Here is a 17,201-nt window from a genome sequence, read left to right as displayed (position 1 = left end):
GGTCTACAAAGTGAGTCTAGGACAGCCAAGGCTACACAGAGAAACCCTGTCTCGAAAAACCAAAAAAAAAAACCAAACAAACAAACAAACAAAAACAAAAACAAAAATTGTGATTAAGATGCTGACATGTGGCTCTTCACAGTTGATGGCTTCTGGCGAGGGGAGGGAAGGGGAAGGACTCAGTTTCCTTTTAGGGGCTGGCCATGGGGAGTTTGACCATGCTCCAATGAGCATATGGGCAAATTGGACACGGTGTGTTGTTGTTGTTGTTGCTGCTGCTGCTGCTGTTGTTGTTGTTTTGGGGTTCGTTTAAGGGGAGGGTGGACCTGGGAGGAATAGGAAGCCAGTGTGATTGAGGTACATTGTATAAAATTCCAAAATGGTTAATAAAATATTATGTTTGGGGGGGGGAAATAAAAGGAGCTCTTAGCAGCATTCAGACTGCTTGCTTTTCTGCTTTGGGCTGAAGGAAGACAAGGCTTTTCTCCTGAAACACATTCCCTCTTGGAAGCAGAGAGGCCCCCAAACAGACAACAAAGCCACCTGGCACCTTGATATTGGACTCCTCCTCGCCCCCCCCACCCCCGGAATGGTAAGAGAACACATCTCTGCCCTTTGTAAATTACTGCATCTCAGTATTCTATAATAACAGCACAAATAAGCCGCATGGTGGAAGAGTGGAGAGAGAACGGAGTCACTACTGCTCTTAAGCTAGTTTCAAACTCACCAACTAGCTGAAAATGACCTTGAACTCCTGACCCTTCTGACTCTGCCAATAGTGTATGTACTAGGATTGCTGGGATGAGCCAAGTGTCGTTTTATGGGTGCTGGGTGTCAAACCCAGGGCCTGAGTAAATGCCCTATCCACTGACCCATATTTTTTAAAATTTTATTTTTATTAATTTATTCATATTACATCTCAATGGTTATCCCCTCCCTTGTATCCTCCCATTCCTCCCTCCCTCCCATTTTCCCCTTACTCCTCTCCCCTATGACTGTGACTGAGGGGGACTTCCTCCCCCTGTATATGCTCATAGGGTATCAAGTCTCTTCTTGGTAGCCTGCTGTCCTTCCTCTGAGTGCCACCAGGTCTCCCCCCATTCAGGGGACATGGTCAAAGGTGAGGCACCAGAGTTCGTGTGAAAGTCAGACCCCAGTCTCCACTCAGCTGTGGAGAATGTCCTGTCCATTGGCTAGATCTGGGTAGGGGTTTGAAGTTTATGGCCTGTATTGTCCTTGGATATTTTTGAAATCACTCTGTATGCTGTTCTTGGAGGGTTTGTTGGCTGCTTGTGTTGAAATGAGTTGTGGAGCAAGCCATACTGTCAGGAAATTCTCACCCTGGCAAGGCAGCTACTCACCCCGCAGGTCCATTGAATCTTTGGAAGTGGGCTACTCGGACCGAGGTACAGTTTCAGTACAGACTTCACACTAGATATTTCTAATTAATATTTTTATTTAGTGTGTGTGTGTGTGTGTGTGTGTGTGTGTGTGTGTGTGTGTGTGTGTGACAGTGCATGTGAGGAGGTCAGAGGGCAGTAGTTTGCTTGAGTATGCTCTCTCCTTCCACCATGTATTCTGGGAATGCAGCCTAGGTCACTGGGCTTGGAGGCACATGTCTTTCCCAGCTGAGCCTTCATCCTGAACTCACACTGGGCTTTAAAGCAGTCAGTATACAAAAAGAGTCTGAAGTGCTTTCTGTATAACCTAAATGTCATTCATGTGCCATTTATAAGATGTCATTAATTGCTTACAGAAAATACTGTTGAAATTAATTCTACCAGTTTATTTTTGGTTTGCTTACTGTGGCTACTAGGAAATATGAACACATCTTGGTGCATAGTCTATGGGATGGCCCTGCTCTGGGGTCCCCATGCTGGAGCTGAAATCCCAGTGTCCCAGGACTTCCCTGGCTAAGGCCTCCTCTCTCGAAGGCCTTGCTTACCTGGTTGGGACTATTGCGGTCAGGAGGGGTCAGGCCAGGCAGCTGACAGCTCTACAGAGACTGGGACAGGGAAGAAGGCAGTCAAGAGTACTGCCCAGGAGACCTCCCCACCCCTGCTGTTCCTAGCTGTGGCCCTCTGCCCCACCCACCTTCTCTCCCTGGTGGTAGGACCAAGCACAGCAAGAAAGTGGGCAAGGTAGACATGGAAAGGTCAGGGCTCTTCTTCCTGAGGCCAGAGCATGAGTGGGTCACCCAGACTGAGGGGCAGGTGGAAGCAGTATGCAAAGACAGTGTCTAGGAGTGACAGAACAGAGGTCACAGGCTGTACGTTCATCCCACAAAGACCATTTAGGGCGTCCAGTGATGGCTGTTTGCTGGGACTGTTCAGTGGAAGTTCTGGATTACCAAGGGTGGCACACAGCCTATTAGGCTGTAGGTGGTGAGCACCCAGTGGTTCCCAGGTTAAGGGGCGGGGCTTTACTTATACCTAGGAGCCAGCTCCCCAAAGGCTTGTGCCAACTGCTCCTACTTAAAACAGACCTCACTCAAGCTTGTGTATCTTGTGTACACACAGAGCATGCCCAATGTTAGATTACTCAGAACTTGGATGGGACCTAACTAGCCAGGGTTGGCCACTTGTCCTCAATCAGCCAATTAAAGACACAGGTGCTGCTGAAAAGCAAAGAGAGAGGATTTATTCAAGTCAGCACAAGTAACAGAGAAGTCCAGTGATGCCCTCACATCCATCTTCAGGATGCTGACATGAGATTTAGATTTAAATAGAAGGCAAGAGCTATGCATGGCTAAGCAGCCCAGGCCAAGGTGTGGTGCTGCACATCGGTGACTCATAATTGTCTCAGCCTCTTGCTCCTGGGCTGTCCTTCATGTTGGCAGAAGAGTGTGCAATCCCCTTCTCAGAGGCAAGCTCTCCAGCTGTGTGGAAGGGCCCCGCCTTTCCTTTTTGCCAGCATGAGACTCTGGGAAATCCCAGTTCCTTGGGGTTCATTGTTTCAATAGCATGATAGTGACAGGGAGGGACACGATCTCTTTCATTAGAATGGCTTCCTTTCTGCCACACGGTCACAGCATCACGCCTTATTAACCCTAATGGACTTGAAATATGTGACCACAATGCAAATCTCTTCAAGCATGGAGGACACCTCCCACCCCCATTACTGAGGATCTGCTCTGTCCTGGACCCTCACGGCCTCACCTTCCACCTCACAGGCTCTTGGAAAGTTGTTTCAGTGCCAGACAGGGCTTATCTAAGAGCAGTGGCAACAAAGGGCTTGGCGTCACAAGAGTGGAGAAGACAGAGGAGGCACTGGGACAACCCAGAGGCTGACAATGGCTGGGCCACTGTCCCATCTGGGAGACAGGGTAAAGGGTGGTGTTATGGGAGCCCAGGGAAGTGCAGAACCCTGATTATGAGAATTAGTTTAGAGAGGCTCCAAATGCTGTGACACCAACTCAATGCCATGAGAAGGAAGGGACACACTCAGGCCAAGCCCCTACTGGTTTCTGTGAACTCAAATGTGGACACCACCCATTTCCAGTTTGGGAATCGCATAGGTTAGTATCAGGTTGGCCTCCCCACAGGACAGAGCCATGAGGGACACACAGCCTAGGATCAGCACCATTTAAGCTGTCCCAGTACCCTTGTGAGGTGCCACTCTTGAAGAAAATCCAGCCTGCCTATTAGGGGCTGACTCTTGCTCAGCCCCAGACAGGTATGGCAATCCTAACTCTTACTGTCTTACTTTGGGTTGCTATTGCTGCGATGCAACACCAATGACCAAACACCACTGTTGCTGGACCTTCTCCATCAATCCCTAATTGAAAAGATGCAACCCCAGGCTTGCCTACAGTCTGATCTTACAGAGGCATTTTCTTAGCCGAGATTCTCTCCTCTCAGGTGATTTCCAGCTTGTGTCAACTTGATGGAAAACTATTCAGCACAGAGGATGTGACTGTATTTGGATGCGTAGCATAACGATACATTCACAGGTGTTTAAAGGCATGATTAAGCAAATATTAGACCTTCTGGGTGAGCTTTAATCCAGTCTGACTGTTGTCCTTTATAAGAAGAGATTATGACGTTCACAGAGACTCCTCTGCCTACACAGGAAGGGCCACAGGAGGCCACGGGGAGACAGTGAGAGATGCTCAGGGAGAAACTAACCCTGCTCACACAGTGATCCCTGCTTCCAGACTCCAGGACCCCAACACTAAACTCCTCATGGCTAAGTCACCTAACCATGGTGTTTTGCTATGGTGGTCCCAAAGACCAAGGTGTTATCCAAGACCCTTTGCTGCTGCTGTGTGTAGGTTTACCTCCATTGGTGTAGGAGTGAAAGTATCTCAGAAAGGCCTCAGACAACCAAACATGTCCTTCCCTCCAGACTCATCCCCGCTGGCAGAGTGACATACATGCATGACAGGCTGTGCTTTCACATCAAACACATATACCAACACACACACACACACACACACACACACACACACACACACATCACTAGTCACAAACACTGAAACCACTGGGCAGTGGTGCGCACTTTGGACTTTCCTACACATCCAGGTGACAAGGCTTCCGATTTGGGTTTTTGTGAGGAAAGGCCTCCTGGGACAGAGTGCAGGGGTCTCCTTCACCGATTGGGCAGTACTGGGAAACCGGGCCTTATATCAGGACTGCAGCTTCCTCTGGGTTTCAGAGCCATTTCTGCAGCCTCAGTGAACAACGAGCCCTCCCTGGCTCTTGCACCGTGAGTCCTGCCGTCTGCAGTCATTTGGATGCTTTTGTCCAGGTCCAGGTTTGAGCAGGACTGCACGCTGTGGCTAACCCTGGGCATGGGAAGATCCCACCCTAGTCCCAGCCGGTGACTCAGTCCCCAGGAGGCCGGAGATGTGAGCTGTGGGGACTCAAGGGCTGCAGCAGTGGAAGACTCTGCTTCAGTCCTAATGGTGGGAATGCGGGAGGAAGGTCATGAGAGAAGCTTGTGTAGAGAGCCCCTTAGGGAAACACTGACTGGTGATGTCTTGTAGGTGACGCTCAGACATATTAAGTAGATATGTTCTTTAATTCGTTAATTTATTTATTTATTTTTATTTGCATCATTTATGAAAAGTTTAATTCTGGAGGTGGAAACTGGGAATGTCTATTGGAATTCATGGGAAGGAAAAAAAAAATAACCCACCTTCATCTTGCCCTTTGCAATGTTTATGATTAAGAGGAGACTCCAAAAATAATTCAATGGAATGTGTATTAATCATTTTAAAAATTACTGTGACCTAACACAGCCAACATAGAAACTTAAAATGAGGAAACATTTTTGTTGTGTCATACTTCATAGGCCTCAGCCCGCTGCCTCTACTGCCTCTGGCCTGTGTATGGTAAGGCAGAGCACTGTGGCGGGTGTTGACCCTGAGAGTCACCAGAAAGATCAACTCCACCATTTTGGGCCAAATTTGAAGCATGACTTATTAAATGTTAAATACCGACCTACAGCTGGCCTTTGCTTGGGGGCATTCCCTGGAATTTCCCACTTGGGAATGGCCTCGAGCCACATGTTACAAGGGCTTATAAGGACAAACCTATAGGTCACAATACTTTCCCATGAGGCTTTGTTATTTCCCAAGAACTACAATTCCCAGCATTCCAGGGAGTTACCTGGTTCCTGGGCAGATGGGCCTTACAGGTTAATTTTGGGCATGATGTTCCCCTCTCGAGTTGCATCTTGGGTTGAATCTTTGGCACTATGATGGGCATGTATTTGTTTTCGGATCCATTAACCATCAGAGCTACTATCCAGAAGATGCCTGGAAATGGAAGGGTCATTAGCCATTGATTTTATATCAGGTGTCCTTTTTGTAATTTTTTTTTTAGTATAGCCAGATTATAATCCTGAATGGTTTCTATAGAAATAATAATTTCTTAAAAGCCAATTTTTTTTCCATAAGGCAGGTCAAGTGTCCTAACATATTGTAGAACCGTTTAGTTAATGAATCTACCAGTTGACAAATTTGGGCCCATCTTTGGTATGTCAGTTGGTATTGTAGGTAGCCATTTGTCTCTTATGCCAGGGAGCGACTTTTGACTTAGCATTTTAGCCTGGTGAGTGGGACAATAGATGACGTATTCTCTTCTGTAACTATTTCTAGATGACATTAGGATGTTGTTATGGGGCCCTGGAAGGCGAAAAGTCTAGTCAAAGGCTGGGCAATGGGGCAGCTGAACAGTTGATCCAGCTGAAAGACAGGGAGCAATCACATCAACTGGGCTGGTTTACATCAGCTTCGGGAAGTCCAGAGCTCAACAGCTTGCAGTCCGCAGGTGATCCCTGGATGGAGCCTGCCAACCAGGTGAAGATCTGCTGAGACAAAGATAGACTAGGGACAAAATTAAAATTTCCTAGTAACCAGGAAAGGTGAAGGATCCAAAGACCAGGGGAAAACCCAATTTTCAGGAGCAGGCAGGTATACTTATCTGTAGTCCATTTGACCTGTGGCAGGTGGATCTAAGTCTTATGACTTTTTTGGTTTCCTGAAGTTTATGTGATGTTTTTCAGCTTATAAAAGGAGATATATTAGTATTGCCTTTGCATTGAAACCCATTATAGAAAAAGCAGTTAATAGGTGTTCATCTGAAAGACAGCAGGAATAGACTCATGCCTTTGAGTCTTAGCAGAACTATAGTTTTAGGTTAAAAAGCATGAGCATTTTTCCTCTGACCAAAGAGCCAGGTGTATATAGATTGGACATAGATGCTTTATCCCGATGAATGGCATCTCCAAGTCTATATCTAGCAGATGATGATTAAAGAAACCTTGAACTCCTGAGCTTGTGGCTGAGTAGTAAGCAGCGAGTGCTCTATCAGTCTTGAACCTCCGAAATCTCAGGGCAAGTAACGGTATGGGTGGTGGCAGGGGGGACTTTTCATATTTTTTAGACTCTCAGAATTAATTCAAGGTTTTATATATTTAAACTTTAAAAGAATTTCTGGTTGTAGATGAAAAATGAGTTCATGAGGTGTACTGTTAGATTGAGGGGTGAGAGAGGAACGCTGACAGGGTAAAACTAAAGATAACTAACATTTCACCCCAGAAAGTACAGTTTATTGTTTTGTTTTGGTGCACGTATGTATCTGTGTGCAGATGGAGGCCAAAGGTAGACACCAGGTGTTTCCCGTCACTCCCTCTGAGCTTTAGGAGGATCTCTGAGCCTGGAGTTCACTGACTGACTGACTAGTGAGCCTCTAAGTCTCCTGTCACCACTTCCTCTGTGGTGGGACTATAGGCTTGTGCCCCAGTGCCCAGCTGCTGCCTAGCTTTTACCTAAGTGTTGGGGATCTGAACTCAGGTCCTCATGCTTGTAAAGGAAGCATATTACTCATCAGTCTATCTCCTCCATTTGCTATTAATATCCGTGCTTGAGATATCTTTAGGAAAACATACCTTCTCTGTAGGCAGTTTCAGTTCCATCAGCTTCAGGTGAGCAGGAAAGGTAAATCAGATCCCAGCGTGGGGCATCTTCCCCTTATGCCCCCTTAGGTCAGCATTTCCCAACCTGTGTATCAGATATCCTGCATATCCTTCAGATATTTACATTATGGCTCATCTGATAGGCTGACCAGTCAATCAGTGAGCTCCAGGCTCAGAGAGATACTGCCTAAAAATAAGGATGATAGAAGACCCAGGAACAACATTACAGGTATGAGCCAGGCGTAGTGGTGCATCCTTGCAATCCCAGCACTTGGGAGGCAGAGGCAGCCAAATCTCTGTGAGTTTGAGGTCAGCCTGGTCTACAAAGTGAGTCCAGGACAGCCAAGGCTACACAGAGAAACCCTGTCTCGAAAAAAAAAATTACAGTTATGAAGTAGCAGTGAAATAATTTTGTGGTTGGGGCTGGTCACCACAACATGAGGAATTAAGAACCACTGCCTTAGGTTTTCCTGTCTTTCTGTCTTGCCTCGCCTCTATCAAGGGATTGATCTACTGATGAAGAACCACTGGTTCTCAGAGCCCCACCCACCTCCGAATATTGCACAAGAGATCCAGCCATCACCATTGGAGACTTCAGAGGAATACTTAAGCTTAAGCCACAACAGAGTCGCTTCCTATACTCCCAGGTTGGTTGCACAGACCATGGCTGTGATAACTCAGGATGCTTCAAGGGGGTCGTCAACTCCAGCTCTTTCCTTTCATCATTATCCTAGACCAGAGCACGAGGCTGCACAGACTACCACAGGGCACACTGGGAGTAATCCTGATCCTCAAGGGGTGGCCCAGTGCCTCAGATTACTGACCAGGAAAGCAGGAAGAACAGGGACCAGTGTGGGCCAGCTAAAGAGGAGAGACAATTTGTGCTGAAAAGATGGAGGAAGGAACATTCCAGAGGAAGAGCTTGCAGATGCACAAGGTTGCCTTGTGGTGGGTTCAGTCACATTATTCCACAGCAGGTTTTTTGTTTGTCTTTGTGGTGTTGGAAGTTGAACCCAGGACCACATAACCAGCTCCATGTCCAGCAGTGGTTCTTAGCTGGGGTGGTTTTCATGCCCTGTGGAACTTTTGAGGATGCCTGGAGGTAAAGGCAGAGAGTTTTTGTGTGCACTCTTGTACTTAGAGATTCTCTTAAGCACCCTGTGTTGACAGAACACCATCCCAACAAAGATGGTACAATTCAGAATATCAGTGCCAAGGGACAGTGTAACTAAATGTTTCCAGGCCACCCCATGCTTCAGTCATCCAAGTAGCCTTTTCATTGTCATCCATAAACGTGAGCAGGAAGCCACCAACTAGCAGATACTTAGAAGGTCTGTCATATGGATGTGAGTTATTAGAACATACAGAGAAGAGAGAGAGAGAGAGAGAGAGAGAGAGAGAGAGAGAGAGAGAGAGAGAGAGAGAGACAGAGAGACAGAGAGAGACAGAGAGAGAGACAGAGACAGAGAGACACAGAGAGAGACAGAGACACAGAGAGAGACAGAGACAGAGACAGAGAGGACACAACCCACGAAATGGGAACATGGTATAATTAAAAGGTTAAAGTCTAAAGTAAGACCAATCAGAAGCTGTGAGATGGGTGTTGGAGAGGTGGCTCAGTGGGTAGGGAGGGTTGCTGTGTGGACACAGGGACCTGAGTTCAGAGCCCCAGGATGCACGAATTGAGGCATGGCTTTGTGTAATCTCAGCACTGGAGGGGACTGGGGAAATGGAGAGCTTCCAGTTCAGGGCAAGATGCTGTCTCAAAGGAATAAGGTAGAGAGTGATTGAGGGAGAACACCCTATGTCCTTTCTGCCTCTCCATGCAAGTACACCTGCATACTTCACACATACAGAACACACACACACACACACACACACACACACACACACACACACACACACACACACACACATACATGAGTCAAAAATGTGAAAATGTAATAATACTAAATTTTTTTTATAAAGTTGAGAAAATATTCCCAAAGGTAAAGCCAAAATCAGAGATAGAAGATGTGGTGGATTGAATAGGAATGGCTTCCATAGGCTTATGCATTTGAGTGCTTAGTCATCAGGGAGTGGCACTCCTTAGGAGGGATCAGGAGGTGTGGCCTTGTTGGCAGAAGAGGGTCACTGGGGGGGGGGGTGCAGCGAGGTAGGCTTTGGGGTTTCAAAAGCCCAAGCTAAGCAGGATGCAGTAAAGCACACTTTTAATCCCAGCACTCAGGGACGCAGAGGCAGGTGGATCGCTGTGAGTTCGAGGCCAGCCTGGTCTACAAAGTGAGTCCAGGACAGCCAGGGCTACACAGAGAGACCCTGTCTCCAACAAACAAACAAAAGCCCAAGCCAGTCCCGCAGTCTTTCTTCATGCTGCCTGTGGCTCCAGATGCAGACCTCTCAGCTCCTTCTCCAGCACCATGTCTGCCTGCGTGCCAGCGTGCTCTCCACCATCATGAGAACGGACTAACCCTCTGAAACTGTAAGCCAGGCCCAGCTACATGCTGTCCTCTACAAGAGTTGCTATGGTCATAGCAGTAGGACATGGACTAAGACAGATAAGAAAGGACACATAAGAAACCAGGGGACCAATCCAGAAAGTCCAGTATCAACAATGGGAGGTTCATAAAGAGAATACAGTTGAAACCAAGGGGAAAACAAAATAAAAATGTCTCAAGAATACAGTCAAAACCAAGGGAGAAAATAATATAAAAATGTCTCAAGATTTTCCCATGACTAAAGAACAGAAGCCACTTCAGAAGCATATTGAAATAGGCTCGCATTGTATAGGTGTCTAAGTGTAGGCACATCATATACAAACTTTGAATACTGATGACAAAGAGTCTTTCCTTATAAGCTTCAAGATGAAGAATAAAAACCTGATTATATTCAAATTCATGGAAATAAGAATAGCTTTCAATATCCCCTGAGGACATAGAAAGTCAGAAGCTATGTGGGGCAGTGGCTTTGACACTCAGAAGATAAGTGGCTTGCAGTCCAGAATTTTCAGATCCACAGTATCAGTGATATGACATGTGGGATAAAGGCACTTTTGGACAAGCAGAATCCCTCAGCGTTTCCCTCCTATATATCATCATAGGGCACTATGGGAGGACGTGAGTCCTCCAAACAAGAGAGTAAGACAGAAGCAATGCAAAGGCACCTGGGAGCTAAAACCTTACCATTGGAAGAAAGGGTGGGGGTGGAGGTCAGACATGGGGTGTGGGGTCCCCAGCCCTGACTGGAGCAAATCAGAAGTTTCTGCAGACTCTGAAAGGGTTTAGGGTTAGGTTATGGATGGAAACAAAGTAGGTTGGAAACCTAACAGTTGTGACTTCAGGAAAAATAAATCTAGTGTGGGAGCTGTGAGTCCAGGCTTACACACAATGAATGACGGGGCCGAGAGCAGTGTTGCAGCCTCAGTCATAGCTGAGGTTAGAAGTCAGGAAATGGCTGTTGGTTACACAGGACCGCACGTCCCACTCTCACACCTTACCTGCCGTGTGACAGTCACTGGGCTGGGTTCCATACAGTACATTGTTTCTTCCCCCTGAAAGACAGGTAACTGTAAGTATCTTTAGGATGTGACCTTATTTGGGGCCAGGGTCTTTACAACAGTAATCAACTGTGTAGAACTGAGCCATCTCCCTGGTCCAGAACCCTCCACACTTAGGAGTCACAGGTGTCCTGTGAATGTTCAGCTACAAATGAGTAAAGCCAAGTGTGGGCTTCTGCCAGGGCAAGACTGGCATCGTGAGGGCGCCTGCTGTGGGGTCCTGCTGTGACCTCAGCTGCCAGGGTTGCTGTCCCTGACACTTATCTGAGTGTCTTACCCTGGGGACATCTCCAGTTAGTGTCTGGCTAATGTGGACATGCCGAGGCCTGGTCCAGTGGGAGCTGTAGCCCCACCAGTCAGCAGAAACCTTTCGTATAGAGGGATTCCCAGCAGCACCCCGTACTCATCAGTCTCAACATGTTTCCAGAGGAACCAAACCTGAGATAATTTCACTCAGTGTTAATGACCCAGAATTGCGCTTTCTCTCTCTCTCTCCCTCTCCCTCTCCCTCTCTCTCTCTCTCTCTCTCTCTCTCTCTCACACACACACACACACACACACAGTTGGGGGGAGATTGAGATTGTTTTCATGCTCTTAGTTTCCCAGGAACTTGCTAGAACAGTAATATATGTACGTTGAATTTAAATAGTATTGCCAGATTGCTTTCCAGAACTGATCAGAATTCACGTTTCAGCAGCAATGCATTAGAGAACCCTTTCCCGGACCTTGATGCACAGTACACAGTAACATTTACTTCATTTTCCATCAGTTTGGTGAGCATGAGTGATGTGTTGTTTAATTTGCATCACTGACGAGTTTGAGCATCTCTCTGGTTGTCATTTGGGTTTGCTCCTCTGTGGCTTACTGTGCTAATTGGATTAGGTACAGTGGCGGATAGTAGAAAAACCAAGAAATTGGGTAGAACTTTACTTATGTCTTCTCTCTTAAATAAATAACTAAACAGACAAAGCCAGACATAGACAGGCATGTCAAGATTGGTTTTATGACTCTGCAAACTCATCCGTGACCCACATGACTTCCAGGATCGTGTTTCAGTTTTCCTCGGGGGAATAGATGTAGTACTCAGCCCCTAGGCCCCACGACGGTTGCTAGGCTACCAGATGCAGTAGCCTTGCTCCAGGAAGCCATGGAGAAGCAGCCACAGAGGTCATGCTCTATCTCTAGAAAGAGACTCTGGCTGTGGCTCCGAAGACTTCTGCTGTCACATGTTCATCAGAAATCAACCAAACTATAGTTAGCAGTATACATCGCTACCTTGTCTAGAGCCAGGATGATGGCATGGAGGGGACAACTAGAAACCCTTGCTGCTGTTGCCTTCCCTTTGCATGTAGATATTTGCAGCTTGAACCAAGTGAGGTTGTTGTCTCGCTAGGTCATAGGAGCACCTATTTTATTTGATCCAACCTAGCAGATACATAGTCTTTATGTATGTATCCTTGGCCTTCTGATCCTATACAGAAAATCATGTCCTGCAGGTGCATATGTACCAGACTTGTCTGAGGCCCCTTTGCCTCTCAGAAATCTTAAACTTATATAAATCATCTGCACCCACACGGCTCTTCTGTTACAGCTTTCAGGTGGCCTGGCCCGGTTGGGGGTTGTTCCTCAGACTCCATTGACTATGTCCTAAGATTTGAATTGCATCACTCACTTGTCCTATATGTAAATGTTCCCTTGTCCTTGATCCGATTGTGTATATTGTAGAAACAGAGCCTGGCTTGGCAGCCTTCTACCTGGATGGCCAGTTGTGCCACCGCCCATGGTGAACATTGAAATCGCCATCACAAAAGGATTTACTTGGGAGCCTTGCAGATGATGGGAACTTTCCTCCCTTCCCCCCTCCTCAGACACCCCCCCTCCCTCAGCCCTCCCTCTCTCTCATTCTCTTGATGGCTGGTTGTGTGAGATATCCAGAGAGGAGAGAGAGAGAGAGAGAGAGAGAGAGAGAGAGAGAGAGAGAGAGAAGAGAGGAGAGAGGAGAGAGGAGAGAGGAGAGAGAGAGAGAGAGAGAGAGAGAGAGAGAGAGAGAGAGAGAGAGAGAGAGAGAGAGAGAGAGAGAGAGGAGAGAGAGAGAGAGAGTGTGTGTGATGGGGTGGGGGGTGGGGGGCAATTCCAGAGCCATCCACACCTTACTTCCTGTTAAGTCTGTTTAAAGGCCTGGTCTGGATTCATTGTAAAATAATAGAGGCTGAACTTTGCTGACGCTACTCACCCCAGTGGCTTCTGCACTGCAGTAATTGCGGGGTGGGGTATCCCAAACTTTTCCATGCTCACCAGTTTCCAGGCACAGTGAAGTGTGCCAGCGTGCCCCCCACTACCACCACCATAACAATACCAGACGTGGCACTCTTTTTTTTTTCCTATTTTCTTTTATAATTTATTTTTATTTTATATGTATGAGTGCCTTATCTACACATATGTGTACCGCATACATGCATGGTACCCAAAAAAGCCAGAAGAAGGTGTTAGACCCCCCTGGAACTAAAATTACAGATGGTTGTGAGCTGCCATGTGGGGGTTGGGAGTTATACCCATGTTCCCTGCAAGATTACCAAGTGCTCTTTGTGTTTGGCTTTTGGTTTTTCAAGACAGGGTTTCTCTGTGTAGCCCTGCTGTCCTGAACTCACTTTCTAGACAAGGCTGGCCTCGAACTCGCAGCGATCTGCCTGGCTCTGCCTCCTCTGTGCTGGGATTAAAGGTATGCGCCACCATGCCCAGCACCAAGTGCTCTTAATTGCTGAGCAATCTCTCCATCCCCAAGGGGCAGGGCACTCTCACAGATAGGGCAACTGAGCCACAAGAAGATGGAGTATCTTCCTGAGACTTCTCCCAACTCCCACTCCCCAGTGCAGAGCTTGGCATAGGGACGAGGTCGCCTACTGTCTCCTGGCTATTGTTTGAGCCTGCCATAGGTTCCCAGGAGGGAAGGAACGGAACAGAAGACTGGGGACTCCAGGAGACCTCGTTGGATCCTTCAGTCTGTCACATGGAAAGCCAGAAGGAGAGCAGGCTAAAGCAGTAGCAAGCTGGGGTCAGGCCACCACCTGTATGGTGGCTCCAGACGCCCAGCTGGCGGGCCGTCTCCCTCCCCAGTGAGCCTGCATCCTATTGACTACAGATCTCTGTGGGTCAGTCCTGAAGTGGCCCATCCTGTAAGCACATCACAAAAATAGCTTCCTTCCGGTCTTCCTTCTCAAGGATGTTTGTGGAGCAAAAGGCTGCCTCCTGCTGTGGAACAAGGGCGGGGTGGGGGAGGGTTATTTGCTCTTTGGGAGAACAAAGATGACATCACCCTCTGTGCAAAGCTTGGCAGATGGCTTTCAGCTCCTCTAGGGAGTGGGGCAAATCGTCCATGTGTCTTATCAGCCTGTGGAATATGAGGATGTGACAGGTTGATTTATGTCCCCCTAAAATCTATGTTCTGGTCCTGACCACCTAGGGTCCATATTTGTTGGAAATAAGGTATTTGCAGCTGTAGTTACATTTAGATGAAGTCCTGTTGGGTTAGTGTGGCCCCACAGTCTAATGGCTGGTATAGTAATAAGGACAGACAGGGAATTCTGGGAGATAAAGTGAAGACAGAGGCGCACACTAGAGTGATGGAGCCAGCACAGGTTAAGCTTGCCCACCACCCTGTTACCCAGAAGCTAGGGAGAAGTTAGATTATCTGAGGAGTTGTCCTGTTCTATCTGGAGGTCAGATTTCTGGCCTTCAGGACTTTGGCAGCAAACATTTCTGTTGTGGGAAAACATCCAGAGTTCATGCTGATTTGTCTTAGAGCCTAGGGAAATGGATCAGGGAGCCGTGTGACGCAGGCACACAGTCCCACATTTGCTGTGACGTGAGTGACAAATGCCCTGCGCACTGTAACAAGATCATCCATTTAAAAACAGAAGAGGGTTGAGCTGGGCATGGTGGTACCTCCTTTAATCCCAGCACCTGGGAGGCAAAGGCAGGCAGATCGCTGTAGGTTTGAGGTCAGCCTGGTCTACATTGCAAGTTCCAGGGCAGCCAGGGCTGCCTAGAGACCCTGTCTCCAACAAAAAAACAAGCAAACAACCCAGAAGAGGTTTCCTTTAGGTTAGGGCTAAGGGGCTTCCCAGGTCGACCTGCAGCAGCTTTTCTCCCTGCGTAGCTGATTCTGTAAACCCCACTGCTCTGAGGAGATCGCAGGCAAACTGACAGGATCTGCCTGGGGTCAGTACTCGGTCCTGAGAGGGAATTGCCCGAGCTCCTGCGCCATCAGTCTACAGGTGGCACCCCCTGCACCAGGGACACACATTAACAGAAAGGGGAGCTTTGCCCCTTCCCTTGGGGCCCAGGAATCAGAGACCGCCTGACTGGAAGCACATATATGGTCTGCTCATCTTCTACATGCACCTCTGAAGCCGGTAAGAGGGCCACCCACACTTTGCCTAGCGGACCTGAAGTCTCCTGAGAAACTCTGCCATGTTGCTTTTCTCTGGTGCTGATGACTCTCTTAATCTTTTACCCAAAAGGACAGTTCTCTTCAGTGTCTTTCTTGAATCCCCAGATCCTTACAGATGTTAATGCAAATACTCGCACGCACGCAGGCACACACACACACACACACACACACACACACACACACACAAAAGCAAAGCAAAATAGCAAAAACACAGCTCTCATCCTAAAAGAAAGAAGAGATAGTTTACTGGCTAGCTTTATGTCAATTGACACAAGCTAAAGTCATCTGAGAGCATGGTACCTCAGTTATAAAAATGTCTCCATAAGATCAGGCTGTAGGACCTGGTATGGTGGATCACACCTGTAATCCCAGCACTCAGGAGGCAGAGGTAGGCGGATTGCTGTGAATTTGAGGAGGCCAGCCTGGTCTACAAGGTGAGTTCAGGCCAGCCAAGGTTACACAGAGAAACCCTGTCTTGAAAAAAACCAAACCAAACTAACAAACAAACAAACAAAAACCAAACAACAACAACAAAAAAAAGAAAGAAAGAAAAGAAAAAGAAAAAACAAACAAATAAAAAAATCAGGCTGTAGGCAAGCCTGTAGGACATTTTCTTAATTAGTCATTGATGTGGGCGGGGGAGTGTGCAGCCCATTGAGGGTTCTGGGCTGGTGGTCCTGGGTTCTATGAGAAGCAGGCTGAGCAAGCCGTAGGGAGCAAGTCAGTAAGCAGCACCCCTCCGTGGCCTCTGCATCAGCTCCTGCCTCCAGGTTCCTGCCTGGTTTGGGTTCCTGTACTACTACTCCCTTCAGTGATGAACAGTGATATGGAACTGTGAGTGAAATAAAGCCTTTCCTCCCTGAGTTGATTTTAGTCCCTAGTAACCCTAACTAAGACTTTTATTTTGGAGCCATTTTGAGTGACCATGGCTTAGGAACATGGATTTAAGTTACCCCATATTCTGTGTTCTGATGTGGAAGTTGTTTCCTGAAGTTTTGTTCTTTTACAGAATAAAGTCATAAATCAAGACAAGTTAAAAATACATTGGTGGGTACGTCAGAGAAGGCGGCACAGTGAGATGGGGTGGGGAGCTTTTCTCTAGGCCCAAGATGCTGTCTGATGACATGCTTAACTTTGGGGTTGATGGAAGCTAGTGGTCTGCTGAGTTAATAGATTATAAAGGGTTTTTATCCACTATGGGATGTTAGTTCCCACACAGAGGTGGGCCAGGAATGGCCATTCCAGAAGACTAGAACTAGCCCCAAATAATGTAATTCCAACCTCTCCATAGCACTGCAGTTATGACCAGCCTGTCTCTGCAGACACAGTTGCGGGTCGAGCCCATGATTAGCATGTTTTGTTGCTTTGGACTTGTAGTGAGGCTATGTTGTTTTGGCTGCAGTAATGAAGAAGCAAACACTTCATGGCCAGGAAGCAAAAGAGAGAAAGAGGAAGAGATAGGGGTTCCACAATCCCCTCAAGGACACAGCCCACTGACCTAAGAGACCAACACCTTTAATGCCTTGGGCCTCAGGTGATATACAACAAAACCACAGTAGTCCCCAGAGCTGAATTAAACAGTGTGAACAGGAGTTCAGCCGCATGCTTTGAGTGCTCCAGCACCAGATGTGCTTAAGATCCCATGGGCCTCTTGGAAGTGGTAAAATCTGATGACTATATAACATCCTGGCCACCATGTCCTGGGCTCACGCTTTCTTTCTGACCTCAGCCATATGATGCAAAAGGCTGTGTGTCTAGGGAGCTTTGTGGAGAGAC

This window comes from Acomys minous (assembly GCF_964271855.1).
Source record: "Acomys minous genome assembly, chromosome: 2".
NCBI lineage: Eukaryota > Metazoa > Chordata > Mammalia > Rodentia > Muridae > Acomys > Acomys minous.
This window is presented reverse-complemented; position numbering follows the sequence as displayed.